The 23,511-nt window shown below is 37.5% G+C and overlaps 1 long non-coding RNA gene across 1 annotated transcript in view; it reads left to right on the forward strand.

Moving 5' to 3' along the window:
- Positions 1-15,283: 15,283 nt before the first annotated feature.
- Positions 15,284-23,511, forward strand: part of LOC140511276 (uncharacterized) — a 52,617-nt gene continuing 44,389 nt past the window's right edge. The window contains exon 1 of the long non-coding RNA XR_011969486.1: positions 15,284-15,872. This is a non-coding gene — a long non-coding RNA (uncharacterized lncRNA). The remainder of the gene's footprint in view (positions 15,873-23,511) is intronic.

The raw sequence follows: 23,511 nt of genomic DNA on the forward strand, positions 1-23,511 counted from the left end.
GGTGAGAATGAGTGGCTTTCTCTCTGTCTCAGGGCAGCTTCTTTCCCTACTTTGTCCTCCTTTCATTCTCTCGTTTTCTTAGATTTGGATTAAAGGGCCTTCTTTGTTTTTGCTTCCTTGCTTAGCAACTGTTCTTCAAGCTTTGGAAAACCTTAAGCAGCTGCAAAAACAGTGAGGCTGGTGAGGAGAGTTTGGGGTCAGGATGAGCAGTGGACTTGGGATGGAAAGGTTTGTCTCTAACAAGCTGTATTACCTTGGGCAAGTTACAGTCCTCAGGGCCTTTCTGTATCGTACTTGGCATGCAGTAAGTGCTTGGCATGTAGCAAGTACTTAATAATTGCTTGTCTGACTCTGGATGACAGGGTTTAACTAGCTGATCCCTAAGTTCAAGTTCAGCTTTTAATATTCTATGAATTAAAATTTTTTAAAAATGATATTCAAAATTTAGCAAGAAAAACAGTTGTAGCTATCAAAGAACTGGTTGCCTATAAAGCCCTGGGTTAGATAGAGAGGAGACCAATCACACCCACATGGTGTTTCCTGAGGTACACTTGCCAGTTTCCCCATGCCTCTGGGCAGGGCTTTCCATGAATGCAAGGTAAGTTGAGCTGTTTTGCCAGCCTCTACCTCAGGCCCCATGGCGGGACTCACTACTGTTCAGGCAACATCTGTGCAGTCCTGGGCATGCAGCTGGGCTTGAGTTCAGCCAAAGCTACAGCAACTGGGAAAGAGGGGAAGGGAGGCCACGTTCTTGGCTCACTGGGAAGTGTACTGCCAAAGCACTGCTGGTGGATAGGGGAGAAACAGGAATATCTATTCTTGCCAACTCAAGAGAGGAAGGCTGCTGTTCATAGATTATTTGTGTTCTTTATTCAAGAAAAGAACCAGGAATGTTGCCCTTAAGCAGGGATTGAATTGGAGGTCTGAACTGGAGGCTAGCATTCCCACGTCTCTGCCAAAGTCTAACAGGCTCTGTGTTGGAAATGTGCAGTCACTCAGCTGTTTGTCTCAATGTGTGACTTTCTATAAGAGCTGACACTCTTGCTTTTCACCTGTGTTTTCCTCATTCAGACCTGTAGTTACCATAAAAGCCAAGGGAATGGGAGATGTCAGATCGCACGAATTACTGGCCAATGGAGTATAATTACTTCTGAAACTGATTTAACTAGAGCCTACCATTGAAAAAATCAGAATTTTTGAAGTTGCTCTTTTCTGTAGAACTGGGAATGAAAATGTGAAGTGTCCAATTTTAAGCAGTCACTTTCCAGGTCTTTTCATAGCCAGACTCCAAATTGTTTTCAGACAATTTGGCACATATCCTTTCTTTTATATAAGATTTGGAGTTCTTTATTCTCTGGCAGGCACTTTATGTATATTGCTTTCTTTACCAATTGAGACTCGTGGAATTTCTTCACTGTTACAAAGTAAAATACAAGTAAAGAAAAGGGAAAAAAATAAAGCACTCTAAAAATTTGATTTGCAATTAACAGAAGAGCAAATGATGAAGATAGGTGATAAAAATTAGCACTTAGGTCTTGACATTTTTTTTTCCAGCAAGGAATAATCTTCCTCCCTCTCTTTTCTGTAGTATAAGGGTTAGATTCAATCTCACCTCCTTCTATGAGTCTTTGGGACCTTATTAACCTTCCCTTTCTTTCCCTTGCACTGAAACTATTCACCAGGCAGTTTAGCAATATATTCCTTTGTTTATGCTACATACTTCCGTGTTTATAATTTTGAAACCAGTTTCAAGTATATACTCTTTTCTGTTCAATTCCACTGTAAACTCAGGCAGGGCACAAATTATGTCTCATGGTACTTTCTAAAGTTCCCAAAACAATTTTAAGCACACTATGAGGGTCCAGTAAGTGTTTGTTAATTTCTCATCCACTTCAAAATTTATATTAGTAGGGGGGTAGTGGTGGAGAACAGAGTAGCATAAGCATACATCGATGTATCGAGGGGGTGGTGGTGGTGGTATTTCTGCAACTGTGATACCAGACCAACAGCTAGAAGTATTTCTCTATCTCCTAGTTCAGGGGTGGGGAATCTGCAACCCTCTAGGTCCTCAAATGTGGGCCTCTAGGTCCTCAAGTGCAGCCCTTTGAATGAATCCAAACCAATGGGGAATCTGTGGCCTTGAGGCCACAAATGGCCTGTGCTAATCACTGTTGAGATGGCGAGGGAGACAGTAGAAGCTCTCCCTAAGGATTTGACACTATTTACTACTGTTCAGCCATTCTAGAAAAAATGATGAACATTTTGCATCCTTAGACTTCTGAAAAGGACCTTCGTCCAGTGTGAAAATAGTGGAGAATAGGGGAAAGAGGAGGATTTCCGTTAGTTCTGCTGTACTGGCTTTCCCTGTCATTGGCTAAGCTGTCAGTATCAGGCAAGAAGAGAAAGTTGTTGGTGTTTGGACTGATCAAACACCAACAACTGATCAAATCTTCTGAATCCTGAGGGATCCATGAATGCACACATACAAAATGATTCTAAGTGTGGCTCCAGGGAGAGCTGATGGTTAAATTTTGAGTATGAGCATTTACACTTTGCAAATCTGGAAACTACAAATCAGGGCTTCATTTCTTGTTTTGTTGATTGTCTAGGCTTAAAAAAGTGATGGAAAGATGTTAATAATGCAGATTAAACTGAAAACAGTGTCATGTTTTTGGAAGTGCTAGTTGAGAAATATTTACCAGATAACCCTGGTTATAGGCTGTCTTGGCACACTCAATTTAAGTTTACTCCCCAATCCATGTTACATATATTTTTCTGCTTTTCCTTGTCTCAACATAATGACAACAGATATATTTCTTTAAATATGCATATATACATGTATGCATGCATTTATATATATGTCTGTTTGAAAACATTTAATATCTTTCCCTTGCACTGCCCCTCCCAAATGAATAACAAAACAATCTGAAAAGTAAAATTCTCATAACAAACATGCCCAGTCCAGTAAAACAATTCCCATATTGACTGTGCCTAAAAATATATTATATTATTCTTCCATTTTAAGTTCATCATCTCTCTTGCAGGAGGTAGGTGATATGTTTCATCTTTAGTCCTCTAGGCTCCTATTTTGAAATTAAATTGGTCAGTATTCTTTTTTTCTTTGGATCAGCATTCTAAAGCTTTTAAAAGTTGTTTTTTCTTTATAATGTTGTCATTGTATAAATTATTCTCCTAGTTCTACACATTCCATTCTGTATCAGTTCAGAGTTCTTCCCAGTTTTCTCTAGAATTTTCATTTTAGCATTCCTTATGGCTCTACACTATTCTATGACATTCATATATCAAAATTTATTTAACCATTTCCCAATAGATGGATATTTTTGGCTACTACAAAATGATCATTTTCAAATATCAGCACTCTTACATGTCTAGAACCCTTGTTAAATACTTGGTGAGGAATTATCCTTTGTGGTGTGTGGTCTTGCCTTTCCAGGGTCAACACCTTTCTATACTGTTTCTTCCTTATATGAGCTGGGTTCTTATTACTTTGAAGTCAGAGTTTTCATATGGTGTAGACTGGAACCAAATCTACATGACATCAAAATATTATTCAATTCAGTGGGGAAAAAAACCTTTTAAATCTATTTTTAACCCCAACTTCAAACAGTTCGAATGATTTTTTTAAACCTTATAACTTCTATTGGTGTGGCATAGAGATAGCCTATAAGTTCCCAAGAATTCTTTGAACATAGTGCTTCATAAATAGAGATTTCAGAACTGGTGGATTCTACTTTAAAAAGCCCCTACATGGAAGATATGGAGAAACAGGAAAAGAGAGGCTAAAAGTTTTGTTGGCGGGATATAATGCATAGTGCAAAGTATTGCTATTTCCCTTCTTAAAAAAAATAAAAGCTTTGCATTGAAGTATTTACAGATTAAAAGCATTTCCAGGAAATACTTGGCACCTTCCACTATTCACATTCTCTAATAGTTAAAAATATAGGTGCACTTTAAAAAATTATATAGACAGGCTCTCCCCACAGGGGTGCTGAAATCAGCTTGATGAAGATTGAAACAGAAATTTTCTGTATTGATTTCAAGGCTGTTCATAGATAATTAGTTAGAGAATTCAATCTTTAAGCTTCTCAATTGAGATAAGGCGAATCACCATTTAAACTGTAAATCATACGGCAGTGCAATAGAATGCTAATCTGTCTCCAAGAACCTTGTCATATTTTGAAATATTGTTGGCTTTCTTCTTGTGAATTAAGTCTTCACATCTTATACTTTTGGCTGAAATATATTATATTTTAGTTGGCAAATCTTTTATCAAAGAACAAGTAGTTTTGTGAGTTATACAAATCTTTTCTTTTAAATCATCCCAAATCAGGCTGGGATCCTCCTTCCTATTTTGACATTCTTATATGAAAAGATGCATATTAATTCACTGAAATGTGTAGGGTCTTTTCAATGAGATCCATGGTTATGCAAAAGATATTGGCCAACCCTTCATACAGGAAAACAAAAATAGATGAAGAACATAGGTTGGAAGTCAATCATGAAAGACCTTAAATGTCACGCTCAAGAGTCTGGCTTATATTCTGTAGGCAAGGGAAGCCACTGAAAGTTCTATGGCAGGTGATTCACTGTTATTGTCCAGACCTCTTTTTTAAAAAAAATATATTGATAATGAGCCCTAGGAAAAGATAAGAGAAAGGAAGCAAGGAGAAGAGCCACCAGGGAAGCTAGAATTTCCTAAGAAACATTTAGAAAAAGACCCCTTTCCTCTTTGTTAATTGGGAAACAAAAAAAATCAAAAAATTTCTAGCCCCCTTGCAGTGTGGCAGTGGCTTAGGTAGTAATGAAACCTAGAAAAATGTTAATGGCAGGATTATCCCCATTACTCACTCTTTCTTGTCTTTTTGGCACTGTCCCTACATATATCACAGTGAATAAGTTTTCCTGAACCCAGAGTGAATAATTTACCTTCAAACAACCTTGGTAACTGATCTTTAGCAAGTGAATAATTCTTGAAATTTAACTCAATAAGGCTTTGTTTTAAATGTAGTGTTTGTAGAACCTTAAAGGTCACAGAATGTAGTGGAATGTTAGAGCTGGCAAGGTCCCTAGAGATCATTTCAGCTAACTCCTTGTTTTATAATTGAGAAAGCTATTGCCAAAGAATATGAAATGGCTTGTCTGAAGCTATACATCTGGTTAGTGAGAGAGCTAGCTTAGAATTCAACTCTCTTTCTTCCCAGTCCAGTCTCTAATAAAATTCTATAAATAACAGATTCTTTTGAGAGTTGCTAGGACCTGTAGTCATCCTGGTAAAAGCTTCTTGCAATTGAATTCAATGTTCATAGGATGGGATGCGTGTGCTCTATCACTGGGTCTATTCTCAAAACCTCTTTATCGTGGCATGGCCTGGCAGATTTTGGGTTCCACTGGCATAACCTTGAGAAATCAGTGTCATCTTTGGGTCAGAATGAAACACTGGGGGAGAACATTTATGGAAATTTTGACAACACTCCAACACTTTTGTTCATGTAATAAACAATAGAAGAAAGTTAGAAAAAATATTTGTGAGTTTACACAAAATTTATCTGCGTGCTCAACTTAGAATTATATTTCAGTCACACAGACACAATTATCTTTCAAGTTATACCATAGGTCTATTCTTAACCTATAGTGATCTAGCGTACTAAATCTCTTTTCCCTCTCTTTGTCATATTACAAAACATGAGATTGCTTCCTTTAAACTAAATCTTGCCTCTCCCTATCACTCTCTACTACACAGTGGCCTTTTTTTTGAGCCTAGTTCTCCTCTCTCACTTTCTCCAAGATGACAGTGCAATAGCCAACCATGAACCAGTTTCATTGTTGATAAATATGTAAGCTTTAACCTATTTTCTATTTTTCTGACATGGGCCTGTTTGCTCTTCTTTTAGTTCACCTGTGGGTCCTCTGTTCTTCAGGGTTCACCATACTGGTGCTGAACTTTGTGAGGATGCCACTTAAACCCTACTGTAGCTCAAAATTCTTGAGCTCAAGTCATTTACCAATTTCCACCTTCCCAGGAGCATAGACTGCATGTTTCAATCAGTCCTGTAGTCTTTAGAAACTTCTTTTTGAAAAACTTTGGATGAAGAAGGGGTTGATAGTGTTCCACCCTACATTATGCTTTGAGCAAACTCTACTACTTTGGAAGCCTTTCATAGTTTCTTCTTTGTGTTGAATGTTAGAATTGGGAGGAAACACAGAGACCGTCTAGTCCAACCCAACAGTATTATAGATGAGGCACCTTTATAAGCAATTAACTTTTGCAAGTCTAAGTTTTGTTTTGTTCCACTTAGTTTCCTCCTAAAGTTTCTATAGAGTGGTTAAGGAGCTCCAGCAACAGCTTCTTTGGCTGCTACATTCAGTTTGCTCTTACTTGACCTGGGCTAGGTGCCAGGGCTGGTTTTGTTAGTGGGATACAATTATAGCAACCTGAAAATGCTTAGCAGTACAATTTTGGCCACTACTTGAAATCAGATAATCACAGAAACTTGGGATCGGGAAGGAGCCCAAGAGATCTTCTGGGTAGGTAAGATCTCCTATAATAAGTTCAGTGGTCATCCAGTCTCTGCTTTGAACAGCTCCCTCCTCTGTGTGAAAGGGCATGCCACTTGGGGGTAACTCTAATTGTTAGAAAGTTCTGTGGAGCTAAAACCTGTCTCACCACACCTTCTATCCATTGTTACTTAGTCATCTAGAATTTATTAACTGCCTATTATGTGCCAGTGCTAGTCTAAGTCCTCTTGTCTGGAGTAACACTAGTGTATTCTTTCCTTGAATGGCAGTTGTTATTTTTATCCAATCTTGTTTAACCCATGATTGGTTCCTGTGATGGTAGGAAATGTTGCCAAATGTGGATCTGAAAAGTTTGCAACTCTGAATGCAAAAAGGTTCAAGGAATCATAGGCTATTAGAGATGGAAGGGATTTTAAGATCATCCAGTCTTCTTTCCTCAGTTTGTAGATTGAGAGTTCAAGGACCAGAGTGATAAAGAGATATGTTCAAAGTCATATAAAAGAGTCATATTTCCTGACTCTCTTGTCTGTTGTTCTTTGGCCTTTTCCATCCCTCCTGTAATCATTATTTTCTGTATACCCCACTCCAACTCATAATTAAATGAAATAAAAAATTAAAAATTTACTACAAGAGTGGTACCTATGACAGGTTGTATTCACCTATTATTGAAAGCCTTTTATTAGTTCTCAGTTTCAGAGGCAGACAATATCTATGTTCATCTCTGATGATGGAGACATAGGACACAGAACGAAGTAATCAATAGCACCCAGGCCTTAGAGTCAGGACAGTCCTGAGTTTGAATTCCAATTTTCCCAGTTTATGGCTTGTGTGAATCACTAAACTTTTCTCAGTCTAACTTTCCTCATCTGTAAAAAGTGGGTAATGATTCCTATGGCACTTACTTCGTAAGGTGGTAAGGATCAAATAAGACCACCCATGTGACACTAAATTGTTGAATTGAACCTCACATCATGCCCTGCCCAAACTCCACCAAACACAAATCTCCCAAATCCTCTATTATTCAGTGCCACTGGTCTTACTGTTTCTCAAACAAGATCCTCTATTTCTCCATTCTGGACATTTTTTACTGACTATCCCCTCTGTACCCAGAATTCTGTACCTCCTTATCTCTGCCTCCTGGCATTCCTGGCTTCCTTTAAGGCACAGCTAAAGTCTCACCTTCTAGTGGAAGCCTTTCTGGAGCTTTCATAATGCTAGTGCATCCTCTCTTTTGATTATGTAAATTTTATTCTCTACATAGTATGCATGTTGTTTTCCTCCTGGACTATGATTTCCTTGTGAGCAGAGTGGGCTTTTTTTGCCTTCCTTTGTATTCCTAGTCTTGGGATTGGCACATGCCTGGCACAAAGTAGGCATTTAATAAATGTTTCTTGGTTGATTGAATGAGAGAATATTAGGTTTGGAAGAGACCTTAGAGTTGGTCTAGTTCAATCAAACATCACAATTTCTTCATTTTATATATGAGGAAACTAAGACTGAGAGAAAGTTGCTTAAGGTCACAAAGATTGTGTGTGGCAGAAGCTACATTAGACACTTTCCTTATTTGTGATACAGTATTCTGTCCACTCAGACATTATGGAGGGTTGACCAGGCTTGAATGAAAATTGAAGTGGAAGAGGCTGTGTGATATAATGGAAAATGTACTGAGCTTGCTGTAAGGAGAACAGGGTTAGAACATCAGCTCTGACATTTACTATACACGTGGCTTTAGGCATATTCAATCACTCCAGAGTTTGCTCATCTTTAAACAGAGGTCATGATATTTACAGTACTGAGCTACCTCATAGAAATTGGAGCTAATATCATGATTATCAATATTTCTATTGTACCTGTGAGTCAGTCAGTCAATAGACATTTATTAAGCTCCTGCTGTGTTCCAGGCACTGTGCTAAGCATGGAGAATACAGACAAAGGCAAAATATTGTCCTTGCCCTTGAGGAACTCATAATGGAGACATCATGCAACACAGCTCCTTATAGGATAAATAGGAAATGATAAACAGAGGGAAGGCACTGGAATTAAGAGGGATTAGGAAAGGCTTCCTGGAGAAAGTGGAGTTTAGATGAAACATGAAAGAAGCCAGAAGGCAGAGATGAGGAGAGAGAGCACTTCAGGCATGTGGGACAGCCAGGAAAAATGCCTGGAGGTGAGAGATGGTCTCAGATATCACTTGCACAGTCACCAAAATATTTAAGATCCACCTTCTACCAAGAAGTTGTGAGAAACTCATAATTTTTTTTCACCATCTTGAGCCACATTCGAATTCCTATAAACCAAGATAACCAAAATCATGAACTAATAGGATTTAGAGCTCATTCTGTTGAATCCTTTAATTTCATAGCTCTGGGATTCAAATCTGGGTCCACTGAGTCCAGATCTCATGCTTTTCCCACTATACTCCATCCAGGCTATTGGGAAACTTCTTGGCAGCTGATCTCAGTGATAAGTGTTGTAAAAGTGTGGAGCTCCATTCATTCATCAAACATTTATTAAGAGCCTACTATATATGAGGCACTGGGGGAGATCATTTCATACTTCATATTGATCTCTTTCTGTGCCAGAGAATTGCAGAAGCAGAATTCTATAGGCAGAAGAGACTTTACAGCTCCTTTTGCCCAACTTTTTTCACTACAAAAGAATGATCCCCGGATATCAGTCTTCTGACTTCTAGCTGAGTGTTCTCTTAGATCAGCCCGTGATAGTTCTTCTCTGCTCGATCACAAAATTTCTTCGTCTAATTTTAGATCCAAAATTTGACCAGGAGCTATTACCATTACGCATGGAATTTCTTTGTTTTTATTTTTATTTTTGGTGCCAATAGGAAGGGGTCAGTGCAGAGATCACACAATGAAAGCAAGAAAAAAGAGTTGGGACCCCTTTTGCTTATGTTTTGTGGCAGCCTGAAATAGAGTTTGAGGACTCTATGATAGGATTGGAGAGTGTGTATCAATTGCTCTCTAGAGAATTATCCATGAAAGCTTGATTTACAACCTATTCTGAAAACGAACAAATCGAATGCCTGGAGAAATTGAAATACATCACCATGCTTAGCCTAAGGAAAGGTTAATGGGAGGTGCGATGCCACTATAATTCAAGGGAGTTTATTGCTTTTTCTATATTCGCCATCTCTTGCCATTTGCTAATATGCCTTTCTGGGTACCCAAGGTCTCTGAGCTTTCCCAGTGTCTCCAAGGACTGTAGTGCTGACTAGCGGTAGCAACCCTGATCTGGCCAATTCTGAACACCAAGGGAGAGGTGATTCAGTGGATACAAACCACAAAACTAACATTGTTCCTCACCTGGGGTAAATGGGAAAAAGGAACCTTTTCCAGAAGGAAAACCTAGCCTCAATGAAAACCAGAATCCGAAGAACTCAGGTAAAGCAATCTCTCATTTGATCTTTGGTTATCTGAGTTATCAGGACATTCCCCACCATTCCACCATGATGATTTGGTTGGAGAAAGACAAAGGGACTTCAGTTGGGGAAAATGAACGTTAAAACTCAGGGCATCCTTACTTTTCTCCATGAGACATTTGTAGAAAATGTCATAAAACTGATTGTATTTGTTCCCTTAGGAACAGCGTTTGAACTGAAAACCCTGGAAACCAGGGACTCAGAATCAAGGAAATTATATGTGGGGCCAACCCTATGTTATATAAGCAAATATATAATAATCATGAAATTATGTGATAATTTAGAATAGTCAAAATAAATTTCAGTCTTATAAAACAGGCATAAAATTCTACAATTGGTCCCAAGGTACTCATGATAATTCACCTTTACATAGGTAGAGCTTTAGATTTTGCATAGCACTTTCCTTGGTCATGCTGTGAAACAAGTAATACAAACAATGATGTGAGGAATGATTCCTACATTTACAGGTGTGTTGGGAACAGAGACAGTAAAATATATTTATTTGTTTTTAGCATTCAGGTTTTGAAATTTTGAGTTCCAAATTCTCTGCCTTCCTTCAGATCCACCCCCACCTATTGAGAAGGTAGGCAATATCAGATCAATTATACATGGGAAGTCATGAAAGATACATTTCCATATTTGTTGTGTTGCAAAGAAAAAAAAATAGAAAAGTAAAAAAATATGCTTCAATTTGCACTCAGAGTTCCTCAGTTCTCTTTCTGGTGCTGGAAAACATTTTTCCTCATTGAGTCCTTTGGAATTATGGATCAGAGGAGCTAAGTCTTGCACAATTGATCATCCTTACAGTATTGAAGTTATTGTGTACTGTGTTCTCCTGGTTCTGCTCACTTCACTCTGCGTCAGTTCATGTTAGTCTTCCTAGGTTTGTCTGAAACCATTCTGTCTCTCATTTCTTATAATATAATGTCATATATTACATGACAATATGTCATCATATTATTATTTTATTATATTGTCATATTATATGACAAAAATGTCATATATAATGTTAATCATATACTATGACTTGTTCAACCATTCCCCAGTTGATGGACACCCCTTCAATTTCTAATTATTTGCCACAAAAAAACCTGCTATAAATATTTTTGTACATAGAGGACCTTTTCATTTTTCTTCCTAAAATGGAAATGTGAGGTCCAGGATTTAAAAATAGACCTCCTGATTTTTTATCCCAGTGCTCATCATTTTACTCCAAGTAGAGTAAGATGAGTATACAAATATTGTATATTGCCTGTACAAATACTTTCTGTTATATCATAACCGACATTTAACTAAGAAGGTGGTTAGGATCCAGCATGGTAGAGTGAAAATAGCACAGAATTCGGAATCAGAGAATCTGATGTCCTAATTGTAGCCCTGTCACTTACTCCCTTTGTGAGTTTGATAAAGTCACTAAATTTCAAGGGGCTTCAGCTTCCTCCTCTGTAAAACAAAGGGATTGCACTTGATGACACCTATGGTCACTTCTAGCTTTAAATCAATTCCTGTTTTTTATCATATCAAACCCCAAATAATCTCTTTTCAACTCTTAATTTTGCCCTTTTCTTCTGCTGTCTTGGAGCCAGAATGAGCCAGGTTACTCTTCCACTTTTGAAAGCCCTTCAGATATTTGAAGGCAGTTAGCATGTCCCCATTGAGTCTTCTGTTTTATAGGCTAAACATTCCCATTTTCTTCAGACAGTCTTCATATGCTTATGAAGGTTGTTACCATTCTAATTGGCCTCTGATCACTTTCCAACTTATCACTGACCTTAAATTGTAATGCCCACAACAGAAGACAATATTCAATTTAAGGTCTGACCAAGGCAGAGAACAGTGGAATTATCACCTCCCTCTTCCTGGAAGTTAAGCTTTTTTTTTTAATGTAGCCCAAGATCATGTTAGTTTTTATGACTACCACATCACATTGCTAATTCATGTTGATCTAAAAACCCCAGAGCTTTTTTTTAGAACAACTGCTGTCTAATCATGATTTCCTCCATGTTAGACTCGGATAGTTGATAGTCCAAGTATATGACTTTGCATTTATCTCTATTGAATTTTGTGTTAGTTTTCACCTTGCTTCTAGTCAAGATCTTTATGGATTCTGACATTATGATTCTGTGTATTAATTAACTTATTCAGTTTTGTGTCATTAGCATATTTGATGATCCACATATTTAATAAACTATTAGCATGTTACTGTTGATTCATTTAGTCATATCCAACTCTTTGTGATCTGATGGACCCTACTGTTTATAGGGTTTTCTTGGGAAAGATACTGGGGTGGTTTGCCATTTCCTTCTCCAGTAGATTAAGGCAAACAGAGATTAAGTGACTTGCTCAAGGTCACACAGCTAGTATGTGGCTAAGGCTGGATTTGAATTTAAGACTTTCTGACTCTAGGCTCAGTACTCTCTCCACTAAGCCATTTAGCTGCCTCATTGGCAAGCTGCCAGTGCCTTTATTGTTCACTGCCCCTCAACCAACATATCCAAAAAGTTAGTCTTTTAATTTCTACTTCTTCGATATTTCTCACATCTGTCCTCTTGTCTCACTTCACAATGCAACATAGTCAACATTGTAGTTCAGGCTCTCACTGATTTTTACCTTGATTATTGCTGTAATTGGCCACCATGCTTTACCTCTCTTACCCCTCCACTCTATCCTCCACACAGCTTCCAAAGTGATATTCCTAATGCACAATTCTGACCATGTCTAGAAATGCTCTAGAAGCTCTCTACTGCCTGTGGGATAAAGGACAAATCCTTAAATTTGGCATGTAAAAACTTCCATAATCAAAGTCCAATCTATCTTTCCAGACTTGATAGTCTCTCTGTCTGTCTCTCTCTCTGTCTCTGTCTCTCTTTCTCTGTCTCTGTCTCCTTTTCCCTCTCTCCCTCTCCCTCTCTCTTTCTCATCTTTCTAGATATAGATAAGTATCTGTATAGAGCTCTATATTTTTACTCTTCACACACTCTACAACACCCCCTCCCCCCAAAATGACTTACTTTTAGTTCCTCATTCTATCTCTCATCTTTTTACTTTTGCACACAGTTTTTTATGCATGGAATTCACTTTCTCCAAAAATACATATATGTATATATATATATATGCAAAACATATGTGTGTGTATTTGTATATACACACATATGTTTTGCACATATATGTATATATATATTCACATAGCACATATGCATAGTATATATATTATACATGAGACTTTTCCTAGTTTCTCTGGCTACTAATGTTTTCTCTAATTATTTTGTATTTTCATTGTCTGCATTTTTACACATATATGCATATCTATGAATGTGTGTATACACACCTGCATGTATATACACATATACACATGTGTGCTATATATGCATACATATAGCACATATGTGTGTATATATACATACATTTTACTTCCCTAGTAGAATGTCAGTTTCAGGGCAGAGACTTTTAGTTTTGTCTCTGTATTTTCATCACCCTGCCTATCCTGACCTTTAAGGTGACTTTATATCATTTGAGGTACATAGATGGCTTAGTCAAGTGGAGGATGGAGACAGTTTTTCAGAATCTCTGGCTCCCTGTGTCATCTGGGGTGGTATGAACTCCACCAACATAAGCTCCCACCTTGCAAGGATGCAGACCTTTTTCCCCTGTGACTGGGCCTCCTGGAAGATTGGGAAGAGGAGAAGGGTTCTCAAGTGTACTTAAGGACACTGAAAAGGAAGCATTTCAGGATCTTTGCCAAACTCTGAGACCACATGTGTCCCAGTGATAAAATGTTTCCTTCTGCCACCCCCAAGAGCCACCTTCACATGGTGAGAGTGAGACAGTATTGGCTCACATCTATTTGGGATATGAGTGCATAGAGAATGGGTCAAGTGGATTCTGCCTTTCTCAAAGGGTAGACTGATGGAAATGCTTTCTCAGGGTGTGCTGGCACACCCAGCCCACATTCTGGGTCTGTTTATGTTGCTTGGCATGAATGGATAGCATAGACTCTCCCTACTTCCACTACCTTAATATCTTGGTGGATGACCCAGCCCTTTTCTCCTTCTGCCTGGAGTCAGGTTTTATCCTTCATTAACTCAAAAAAAGAAAAAGAGTATGTGTGTGTGTGTGTGTGTGTGTGTGTGTGTGTGTGTGTGTATGAAATAATAAACTAGCATGGATGAGGGTGGAGTTGAGTGAGTGGCAAAGTGTGGAGGAGCTTCCTTCAATTGCTGTCCTCAGGGTTGATAATATTTCAAGACACTAAGCATTTATTAAGTGCCTACTATGTCCTTGAGCAGTAGGGAAACAAAGAAAGGTCAAAACAGTGCATACCCTCAAATAACTCACATTTGACCTAGGAAGACAGCATGTAAGCAATTATGTACAAAACAAGCTGTATATGAGATAAATTGGAGAAAATCTCAGAGGAAAGGTAGGACCAGTTTCTTGCTGCAGGTAGAATTTTAGCTGAAATTTAAAGGAAGCCAGAGAAGATAGGAAGTTGAAAGGGGAGGGGGGGGATATTCCAGGCACGGGAGACAGCAAATGAAAGAAAATGCATGAGCAATCTATGGGCATAGCCTACCTGGAACCCAATAAGAAGGAGTAATTGGGTTAAATAGGAATCCCATAGATAGGGATTCTCTCTATATTCCTGGGATAAGCTCCTTCATCCTGCTCCTGGGTCATCTTCTTCCCACACAACTCTGAGCATCTTTTGTTTCTCTTACCTCAGGCATATAAAATGCCATCCCTACTCTGAGGGAAGCTACTTTGTATTAAACTAAATAAAGGAAACACAAATGCCATTCAGTTGCTCTAATGACAGAAGACAAAAGGTGACACAAGCTTAGAGAATGAGAGTGCACAAAAAAGGATGAGGTAGAATGTGGCAGAAAAAGCAGAATTCTTTAGAAAACATTGTAGAACATAGCTATTGGTTGCATGATGGCAGGAATTCTTAAACTAGGGTCCACTCAGGAAGTCCATGGGTAGATTTTGGGGAAAGCAATTAAATTTTTATTTTCACAATCCTCTGACTGAAATTTAGCATTGCCTTTAATCAAGGAATTTTTGAAAAATTAAAAAATAAAAATTCATTAATCAGCCTCATTAAACTAAGAAAGGGTTCATGGGTCAAATGGATCTATTACACAAAATAGAATATGAATTCCTGCATTAAGGCATTAGGAGACATTTGCTAAATGCAGGTGAAGCAGACGTAGGCAAGAAAGACCCATCAGGGGTGGACAGCCTAAGGCCTTGAGGTCACATGTAGCCTTGTAGGTCCTAGGTCCTAGCAGCTTTTTGACTGAGTCCAAGTTTTACAGAACAAATCCATTTATTAAAGGGGTTTGTTCTGTAAAGTTTAAATTCAGTCAAAGGGCTGCACTTAGGGACCTAGAGAGTCACATGTGGCCTTGAAGTGATAGGATCCTTACACCTGGCACAAGATAATGGAACAAAAGAGAAGATAACATGCTATAAGAAATCCTTACTTTAGAGACCCTAGAAGGTCTGGTACAGTAAACAAGAAGGGCAAAGAGGCAGTTTACCTTGAAGTTATTAGCAAGTACCACAGAAACTTTGGGACTTCAGTTTCTAAATGTGGACAGCAAAGAAGTATTCCAGTGACTTCCTATTTTCATTTCAGAAATAATTATATGTGGACAAAGAAGATTGATTAATTTCCATGAGAAGAGAAAATATGATTCAGAAAAATGGAAGAACTCTTCCATGCTGTCCATTTCCTGAGGTAGAATGAAGTGTACCTGGAAAAGAACAGAAGAAATGCCTCAGATGAAAACAAAGGAGAAAGAAAACTCAGGGAGGCAAAACTGCGTCATGAGGATTTTAGGATATTGGCATCATAGATATGGAGGTGGAAGGGATCCTACAGGTCATTTTAAAGGTGAGCTAGCTGATTACCTTTAATCGGTAAGTTTAAAGGTCCAAGAAGGTTAAGTTAGTGGTCCAAAGTCACAATGGTGGGATATGACAGAGGCAGGATTTAAATCCAGGCCCTTTGACCCTGAATCTAGTGCTGTTTCCACTGTGTCATATTGCTTCCAGCATGAATTATTTGGTGTTTATTAACTTCAACCTGAGGATGAAGCATTTCCCACATTCATTACACTCAAAAGGTGTAATGTGAAATGTGTTGTCCTCTCCCTGAAGTTTTTCTCATACCTATTACAGTTAAATGACTAATCTCTAATACGAATTCTTTGTTATAAAATAAGCAGTGTCCTCTTGTTTTTCTCTAGTATGCATTCTCTGATATGCAGTAATTGTTTTTTCTTTTAACTGAAGGCTTTCCCACAGGTATTCCATCCAAAAGATTTCTCAACAGTGAGAATTGTTTTGTGTTTATTAAGATAGACTTCCTTATAAAGGTTTTCCCACAATTGTTGAATTCAAGGGGCTCCCATCCAATTGACATTTTTCTGATGTAGAGCAAGGCAAGATTTATAGTGGAATTCTTTCCTCCATTAATGATATTCAATAGGAATGTGGCATAGAAAAGGAAGGGAAGAAGACAGATCACTAAGCTATGGGATCCAAGTACAGTGGGAGGTTAAGATTCTACCTATAACGAATGAAACTGAATCTTCTAAGGGGGAAGTTATCTTTCATGTCATACAATGATGTTTGAATATCTATGGATGCATTAAGGAGAGAGAAAGACCGTTTAATGCTAGGCACAGGAAGAAGAGCTAATTTCTGATGGTTCATGACACCGTGATGAAAAGCATTGAGGTGGTCATATGTGTCAACTTGATTATGACCAATAGAGAGGTAGGTTGTCTTCCTGAGGTGCATCTCCAGCAAGTGATGAAGAGCCTTGTGAGGCTTATAAAATCTGACAGCCAATACTCACTTCTAGTGATTCATGTGGGCACAAGTGATATTGCTATTAGGAACCTAGAAAGCATCTTTATATAGATTATGAAATCCTGGGCAGTGAACAGAAGACCTTAGGGACAAGTGGTGTTTTTATTACTGTTGTTGCTGATTGAAAGCAAAGGCTTTAGATGAGTAAAGAAGATATGGGAAGTGAAGAGTTGGTTAACAAACTGTTGTTGAGTAATTATTGATAACTCTCAGTTTAAGACATAGGAATGACAGACTGTTAGGAAGGGGAAATATCTAATGATGGCCAGGTTGTATATGTTTGCCTGGAGACTTCTAGGTCTGATCCAAGGGTCTTTAACCTTAATATAATGGGGTAAGAGAAAGCTGTTCACATGTAACTAGTGTACCAGGTGCTACAGAGTACAGCATGAGTAACATAGGAATAGATATATGAGTGAAGGGACTTTATGACATAGGAAGTAATGATGATTCTCCTAGCCTCAAATTTCTGCATTAAAATATACAGAGTATGGATAATAATGTGAAGTAGAAACATATAAGGAGGTAGCATAATCTTATAGGTATAAATGAAAACTGAGGGATTGTAAGGTCATAGATTTAGAGTTGAAACAGGCCTTGTGGAGATTATTTAGTCCAACCTCCTCATTTTATAGATGAGGAGCCTGATCACCAGAGGTTAAGTAATCTACCTTAGAACAGGTAGATACCAAGTATAGCAGATACGATTAATACCTATGCTGTCTAATGGGCAAATCTTTCTACAGTACTGTTCTACCTCTCACCTGTGATTTATTCTTGGAATATAACAATGAAAGGCTATTGCTTATAATGAGAAGGAACAGATCAGATAACAGGGGGTGGCAAAATAGCATTACTTTTTAGGAAAATATATTCTAGTAAGGAAATCTGTGAATTGAAGAAGAAAAAATGATGGAGAGCATTTGACCAAGAGTCAGGGAAGGCACTGAACTAGGGTAATAACTATATGTAAATGAGGGGAAGGGGATAGATAGGAACAATACAGAGGCAAGATCCATAAGACTTGCCCACTGATTGAATATGGTTGGTGTGAGCCACAGACGACTGAATTGTAAAGCTGAGATTTCAACGGAAATAAAGATGTTACATTTGGGGAAGGGGAAGATTTTCTTATGTAAATAGTCCCAATGAGGAAGAAAAATAACTTTCTACTGAGACTGATATAACTCAATGTATTTTAAACCATTTGAAAATTTGATTTGAATTGATTTGAAAATAACACAAACAGGGCAAGTCGTAAGAAAGAGAAGGTCCTGAGATGAATAGAAATGTGTGTCACAGACATGCAGAAATGTCAGTAAGGTAAAGTCATAAAATGAACCAAAGTTTTTGAAGAATGCTATGTATGACAAGAACCACAACAAAACATCATTTAGCTATTTAGCAAGAGAAAGATCAAAGAGCAGCAGGCTGGATACACAGCTTATCAAGGGTGGGATAATAGTTATAGTTGACAGAGAAGGCAGAACAATCCAACATCTAGTTTGTTTTCACCAAGGACAATGATCCTTAGTGTAAGAAATATAGAACAAAAGTAGTTAACAGAGCTTTGAATCCAAAGGCATGTGAGTTGATGGTAAGATGTCATCTAGCCGCTGTCAGTGAGTTCAAGGCACCACATTTAGATGAACTACTTTCAATACTCTGAAACACTATAGGATGTTGAAAGAATTTGCAGGGAAACTGTCAATGACCTTTGAAAAATCATTGAGAATAATAGATACCATAGAACTAGAGATATGAAAATGTGCTCTGGATTTTCATAAAGGTAAATTGATTTAATTCTTCCAACTGTAGATTGAGTTTGACTTTTATTGTAGCAAAGGTGTAGGGATGATTTGTAGAAATTTTGAGAGTTAAATGGTAATTTATAAGTAAGTAAGTTATAGTCATCGTGTGTTCAACAAAGTCTAGATGTTGTCAGAATGGTTGCTAACTTGTTCGGTTAGGGGAATACCAAAGACATAGTACATATAGAGTTCTGTAAGACATTTGGTAAAATCTCTCATGATAATCTTGTGGAAAAAATAGAGAGATGTGAATTAGGTTATAGTAGTGGATCAAATATGTTTGGATGTCTATGAAATCTGTGATCAAAACATACTGGTCAGTTTGCCATTCCCACTCACATGATGCTTCATCTCCTATCTCTATGACTTTGGCAGACTATTCCTGAATTCCTGAATTACTCTCCCTCCTCTCCCTGGTTTCCTTCAAAACTTCTGCTAAACTATCACTTTCTGTAATAGGTATTTCCCAGTTCTCCCTATTAATGGGTTCCCTTTTCTATGTATATATTGGAAGGTATCTTATGCATTAGAATGTAAGCTCCTTTGGGACAGACACTGTTTTTACTTTTTTCTTTGTATTTTCAGCACTTGGTGCAGTGGGCTTAGTGGATGATAGGTAGACAGAGGTTATTGAGAAGTAGATTTTAGTTGGGTTCATAGAAAAAAAAACTTCACAAAAATGTAGAGCTTTCCTAAGTGGAATGGATTACAAAAGAATATGATAAGGTTCCTATCCCTGGAGGTCTTCACCTTCCCCTGTTGGGAAGTTGTAGGCATTCCCACTCAGGTTGGGGCTGAGTCCTAGGAGGTCCTTCCCACATTGAGATTCTCTTATTCTATCTGAGTCTTCAGTGGAACTAATGGTTGCCAGATGATTAGCATACTTTTAAGAAGGAGCTTCCAAATATTTCTCATAAAATTTCTATGACAAGAATAAGACAGAATATTGCCCAGTCATAGTAACAAGGGTCGTGTTCACTGTTGACCTTCCTGGTCTAGTGGACCATGTGTGAATTTTGGAGCTTACATCTGATCTTTTGTTACTTCAGTACAGCAAAGACTTAGATTTCTGGAATGACATGGTAAAGCCCAAGTGACCTCTTGATCCTTCCCTATCCTCTCCTCCTGCTCTCCCCCACCCCCAGCAGGAGAGGTATAGGGGCTATGTCAAAAGAACAGACAGCTTTCTGCTTGGGTCTCTTGATTGCGGGAATATTTTGGTTTGGTTTTTAATGTATGTGGCAAGTTGTGTCCTCTGTCTCTGGACTCCTGTGAAAGGGAGGAGGGAGATGAAGAGTGGTAATCATTACCCAACTTAATGTCCCCCAACCAGAAGAGCTTTCACGTGGGCCCCTGTCTGCCTTTTTTGCATTATGTTTTCATTCCCATGACCAAACATTTGTCAAAGTGGTGCAGACTTGGAGAGGACTGTGAATTTGAAAGGTCTGGAGCACCTGGACAGTTGCAGGAGTGGTTGACTGCAAATACAACTAAAAACAAGGTTCAGAAGAGGCTCCGATTTGTAGAGAAGTCATAAAGTATGAAATTTCTCACCAGCAATCTCATGAATTGCTTTATGTTCTGGTGGAGTTTAACTGTCCTCTTTCTAGCAGACTCTACTGGTAGTTATAAATTAAGCTACTGAATCCTGTTGTGTTAATGCATATGGGCCAATTTTCTGTGTTTAGCATTTCTTGTGTGTGTAGGAATAAATTACCTCTCCCATAGCTGATTCCCATTTTAAACTGACTATCTTCTTTTTGTTCTGCCTTCCTCCATTTTGGGGAGGCCCTAGACATGAGCCATAAATAAGTTGTTCCCAGGGGATACCAGTGTGAAGAATTTAATGAGCCAATGACTGTGAGAATAGGGAGTCTAACCCCTCTCATTAGAGGTGGGCTCCCTCAGGATTGAACCCGGTCAAACTGTATACTTGGGTACAAAACAGGGAGGGGCAACTACTCTAGAGCCTTTGTGACTCAACAGCAGCTCCTAAAGTATAGGCACATGTTATTTCTTTTAGTATTTTAACATCACTGTAAATCTCTAAAAGAATGGATAAATTAGATTAATAGGCAATGAGGAGGTATGATATACAAATGGTAAAAATGGAACTGTTTATTTGTTAATTCCTGAATAATTACCCTATAAGGTGTTGTTGGGTTTAATAAAATTACAATAATGAACCATTCATTTCACATCTTGGTAGTGAGGTTTCCCAAATAAGTAAATTTCCCCTAGAGCTGAAGCTAACTCCTTCAAATGTCCAAGCTTTAAAGGAAAATATTTTCATGGAAATCTTTTGGAAATGTACACTTTTTTGTCTTTTTAAGATGACTATTCTAAGTTGAACTTGATTTTGATGCTGCCAGGTTATCATTATGGACACAGGTTATTATGCTCCCCAGAATCCCTTGGTGGTATTTAAGGCTATTTGCCACTATCCAATGGTCCCGGATTGTTGAGTTTCTTTTAGGCTTTGTTCCCCCCTTGTAATGGGCTCTTGCTATTGTCCATGAGCTGTTCTCTAGCTGCATCATCCCCTGGCTCTGTCACTGCACTTCTTTTAATCTTTAGTAGGCTAATTTCAATTTTTTTGTTATAATTTTGTGAAAAGTAGAAATAAATACTCTCTGAATGAAAGCTAGATGGATTTACCTTCTATGTAAAGTTTATCGGTTTTAGTGAATCAACTATTTCAACCACTTTGAGACTTTGGTCACTTCAGAATTTTTATCTGTTCTTTGGAAAATGGAGCTTGCCAGCAGTATCACCTCTGAATAAGTGGGAAAATAATGTATATGAATTTAGGACTCTGAACTTTTAAAAGAAAGTTAACAAAGAGTTGTTATTTTTTCCTACTGTCAGAATGATCATCATATTCATATTTCGAAGTTATAACATTTTAATTGCAATATAATCTTTTATTGATAAGTGTTATGGTATAATATGACTCTTAAAATATATTTCTATATAAATATATTATATAATAATATGTAATCATGTATAATATATTTAATTACATATAAAATATATTTAATATATGATACATTTAATATATAATATATATACACATATATATGTATATGTAGACCTGTGCTCTTTTCCTTCCTTGGGATATAATAGAATAATAAAGAAATACAAATTAAAGTAACTGAGTTTACACATTCATGTATCACATTATCACAGTATCACATTCACAAGTGATAAATGTCAGAGGGGTAGTGGGAAAGCAAGCACATTAATGTATTATTAGTGGAGCTGTGAATTTTGGTCCATTTTTTGAAAAAGCAATTTTGAACCAAATTGTAGCCCTTAAAGTCACCAAACTATGCACATCCATTGATCCAATGACACAAGTATTGGGCTTATGTCCCAAAGAGATCAAAGAGAGATTAAAAAAAACCCTCTAAGTACAAACATATCTATAGTAGCTCTTTCTTCAGTGACAAGGAACTGAAAACAATGGGAATATCCATCAGTTGGGGAATGGATGAATGAATTACAGTATATGAATGTAATGGAATGCTATTGTGCCATAAGAAATGTTGAAAGGGACCTGGGGAGACTTGTATGAACTAATGCAGAATAAAGTGAGCAAAACCAAGAGAATGATTTATACAATAACAACCTAAAAACAAACAGCTTTGAAAGACTTAAAAACGCTGGTTGACACAATGATCTAAAATGATTCCAGAAGATCCCATGATGAAACATACTACTTACCTCCTTAAGGTGATGAACTTAAAATGCATAATAAGACATTTTTTGGACATAACCAATTAGGGATTTGTTTTGTTTAACTATACACATTTGTTACAAGAGTTTTATGTTTCCCTTTTTAGAAAAGAAAAGGAAGGGAGGAAGTGGGAGGGAGAAAACTAAATTTTTGTTAATTAAATAACTAAATTAAAAAAGAAACATAATAGAATAAAGTTTCCATAATTTAATTCATTTGGTTTCTTATAATACAAATGATGATCATAACAATTAAGTAGATAATAAGTGTTTTTTTTTTAAATCTATTTAGGATTGTTCTACATAAAACATGACTTCCAAATAGACAAGCCTTGCATATTATGTACCTTAAAAATCTAGGAAGATTATAGTTCTTTTCCACTACTAATAATTCATAAATAGTTTCTTGAGATGAAGTGTAAGGTGCTCATTTAGAGCCAAGAAGCTCTTGACTGATTTAACAACTTAGGGAAGGATGAATTGTTTGACTGGACAGTTTATAATTTTTCAAGGGATTTGAACATTGGTGATCCAAGGAGAGCAGGGCGTTTGAAGGAAATGACCATGGAAAGGGAAACTCTGGCATTCATCGTAAATGGATAATGAAATATACAAATTCCCTTTATGTGAGCATTCTGATATCTTTGTTAAGATAGTCACCTCTTTACAAGTAACATTTTCCTCCAAAAAATGTGTTCTTAAGTCATTATTTGGCACTTGGTTGGCACTTAGATTCATGGAACCTCCAAGCTGGAAGGGACTTGAAAGGTTTCATATTTATAGCAGCTTTCTGTGGTGGGAAAAACTAGAACCCAAGAGGGGAGCCATCAGTTGGGCAATGGCTGAACCAGTTATATTAATGGCATTGAATACTATTGTCTCATAAGAAATAACAAACTTCAGAAAAACCTGGGAAGACTTGTGTGAACTGATTATGAGTGAAGTGAATAAAACTAGAATCATTTATACTAGAACCTAAGGGGAATGTAACTTGCCCAAGGTCTAGGTGATACTTCAGGTCCTTTCCAGGGTCAAACCTTATGAAATCTCTAAGGTCTCTTCCCACTCAAGCTCATGTAGGTGGTAACACGCAGGCCTGGCTCTTCA

This window comes from Notamacropus eugenii, chromosome 6 (assembly GCF_028372415.1).
Source record: "Notamacropus eugenii isolate mMacEug1 chromosome 6, mMacEug1.pri_v2, whole genome shotgun sequence".
Classification (NCBI taxonomy): Eukaryota; Metazoa; Chordata; class Mammalia; order Diprotodontia; family Macropodidae; genus Notamacropus; species Notamacropus eugenii.